Genomic DNA, 3,246 nt, shown 5'->3' with positions numbered 1-3,246 from the left:
TCCTAAACGAGAATGCTACATGGTGCCCATTTAACCATGTGCCAAATGTATCTTTTAAAACTGATACCTCTATTATTGAAGCTAAGAAATTGAAATGGCAAGCTAGTCATTGTTGACTAGGACATGAAAACTACAATTAGATATTCAAAAGCTGCCGTCTAGAATAACAGTATAAACAATTTTAGAACATGAACTGGTGTGTGTTTTACATGGAAAACAGACGCCAGAATTGACATATACTACATAGCATGGCATCTGCTTCACTTAGGATTTACAATGAGAAGCCTTCAAATCTGTGTATCCTTCCGCCGAGGTACCACAAGGTGAAATACATGGACAGTCAGACCATGTGGTAACTTGATACATTTAAACCAAGGAGTACTTTGCTAGACTGGCTGCTGAGGTATCCATATTTCTGGTGCACTGTGGTGTCTTTCCGCATATAAAGGACCCTATATTCATTGTGTCAATCAAATGCTGTAGGAGGTCCCAGACTGTTCGGTACTTAAACTAATGTTCCCGTCAGGTAAAGAGCCAGGGACCAGGCACTTTACTCCGGAAGCACCAGGTGTGGGTGAGGACAAGGGTGCACTTTTCTCCTCCACATCTTTCAAAACTTTGGTGTACGGGATGGTTGTCAACGGTTTAATTTTTCAGGATCATTGGATGCCATGTGTGAAAAATCACGGAATATGTCCTGGTAGGTCTCGTCACCTGGCTGTCCATATAGTCCTTCAGATTCCTGCATCAGTAACAGTGTTACAATATCAGCATTTGCAGCTTCAAGTGCAATAGTCAAGGGGCATTTTCCTTCTTCATCTTTGGTGTGCTGGTTTGCCCCACGTTTCAGAAATAAGCAGACTTGCCCAGTGTGCCCTAAAACAGTAGCATGATGCAGGGGTCCTCTGCCATGCAGATCCATGTGATTAACATTGGCACCATTCTGCAGCAGGAACTCACAGGTGACCAAAGAACCCCCAAGCACAGCCTGAATGAGGGGTGTTGCGTTGTTTTCCTCTTCATTCACCCAGTTAACATCTGCACCATGTGCCAATGCTTCTGCCATATCAGGAAGGCCTTTCTCATACGCAGCTCGATAAAGGTGCAGCCCTGGATGAAACTTTTTCGAATCCTGAAATACTGAAGAATCTCGCTTCTCAACTTCTAGGACTGGTTCATGCAACTTCTTTGAGGATACAATAGAGGCAAGAAGTTCTCGAATGCCTTCTGAACTGAAGTGGATTACACTGTCATTGCTTTTCACTGAACTTCTGGAAGATGTTGGAAAGTGATCCTGTGATGCCAGGGACTTCTCAGAACTACTGAGGTCTTCGTTCTTGCACTGGGAATAAGGCCTTTTCTGTCCATCAGGAGGGTGTGAAGCAACGCAGTCCTGGTTCACAAACCTCTTTTCCATGTACTTTGCTCTGATATAAGCCTCCTTTTCCACTCTTGGACTTTCATTGTCTGGCTTCTTTACTCCAAGGGTTTTCAATTTAGCTTCATATATTCGATTAATAACTTGATTTCCCAGTTCACACATCAGCTTTAGTAATTCAGGCTCCCATGTATCTAACGTTAACGACCTTACTTTTGAAATGTGCACCCCAAGACTCCTGTGTATCTCAGAGCACTCAATGCACAGGATGATTCCAAGGTTGATGCTGGCCCATTGCGGATCCGCCAGACCACAATCGCAGCAGACAGAGTTTCCAGCGATCCACTGAATCCGCTGTAAGGCGCTTTCACCTTTAACTAATTTTTCTTCCACCTTGCTGCCAGAGTCCAGACTTCCTGTGGAAGGTGGAGATTTCTTATCCAGCTTCTCTGTCTCATCACTCTTTTCTCTATATGCTGTAGCAATGCCGGTTTGGACAGCTTTAATCCATGCCTGTCGCAGCTTTTCTGAGTCAGCCTGTAGCATGCGGCTCTTTGTTGGTGTGACTACTTCAAAGCAGAAACGTCTTTCTATGTCTTCAAAGTGTTTAACTGTGCAGAGCCGTAAATCTTCGACAACCACTGTGGGGTTATCCTTCATTTTTTTCTGATATACCAGTTGGTTGTTTCGTATTGAGAACCAGCGCCTGTTCCAAGTTTTAAAGGCATTAGTGGACCTTTTAAAGAGATATCCTTCCATTACAATGCCATTAGCAGTATCAACATTGTATTCAAGTCCGAGATCATCGTTGATGAAATCATTTTGCTGAATAGTGGAGTGTTTTTGTTCCATGTCCCTTTTCTGCTTTGCTGCATCCACAGCAAGCCGATCCAACTGTGAATCAAGCTCTTTCATGTGCGGTTCAAGTTCACTGAAGAGATCGTAGCCCTGGTGGAAGAAGCCTAGATGTGCCTTCATGAAGGATAACATCGATTTTAAAATTTCAGTCCTCCGCTCTGACTGTAGAACATTGATTTGAAGGACGTTGTCCAAAGCTATGTGCCGGAAGCATTTTCTTTTTGCGATTAAGAGGTTTGTTGCCTCCTCCACCTCGTGCAGTTTTGTTCTTTGAACTTTGGCATTTTTAACTAGTGCGTTTTCTTTTTCTTTACTGACCTTATCAAACTGCTTCTTTGCATCTTCGAATTTTCGAAGATCGTCCTTAATAAATATCTGGAGCTGTGTTTTAATGGATCTATGAGCTTCGTCAAACAGGATTGTGTGATAATTGATCATTTCTTGGAGGCAGTCTGAAAACTTCGTCAAGTTAGACTCAATCACCACATCCTGGCTTGAATACTGTGCCAGGTCCCGAATGCCATTCATAAATTGCTTGTTGGCAGCACAAAAGGCCGTGCCTGCATCAATCATGCCACTACATAACTGAACAAGCTTATCAAGTTTCACTTCCAGTCCCGTCACATCACCTTCAACCTCCTTCAAAGCGGCTCTGAAACGGGGAGAGTCCTTCAAGCACTCCTCGAAATCGACGGTCACCTTCATGCTGTGGCCTCGGCCCCTCTCGGGTGATCAAGGTGAGGGCAGGAATAAGGAGGCAGCAGCAAGATAAGGGGATCTGAGCACAGCAGTTGAAGTCTGTCACACTTCAGCCTGCCTCACCGCGGCCCAGCGCCCACCTCTCAGCTCTCAGCCCTCGGCGCGTCCTCCACTTCTGAACACTGTCCCTGCTGGCAGACAATCCAGTCTCCTAGATACGCACATAGACATAGACAACGGACAACAATGCAAGAGTCCGAGCGTCATAGACACAATTATAGAATCGGAATGTCGTCCTCGGCAGGGTTCCA

The 3,246-nt window shown here is 44.8% G+C and overlaps 1 pseudogene; it reads right to left on the bottom strand.

The window, feature by feature from the left end:
• Positions 1–637: 637 nt before the first annotated feature.
• On the bottom strand, positions 638–2,941 carry LOC144771735 (arf-GAP with coiled-coil, ANK repeat and PH domain-containing protein 2 pseudogene; annotated as a pseudogene).
• Positions 2,942–3,246: the final 305 nt, after the last annotated feature.

The sequence above is a fragment of the Lissotriton helveticus genome, chromosome 8 (assembly GCF_964261635.1).
Source record: "Lissotriton helveticus chromosome 8, aLisHel1.1, whole genome shotgun sequence".
Classification (NCBI taxonomy): domain Eukaryota; kingdom Metazoa; phylum Chordata; class Amphibia; order Caudata; family Salamandridae; genus Lissotriton; species Lissotriton helveticus.
Note: the sequence above shows the minus strand (reverse complement) of the source record. Positions and strands in the feature narration are given on the sequence as shown.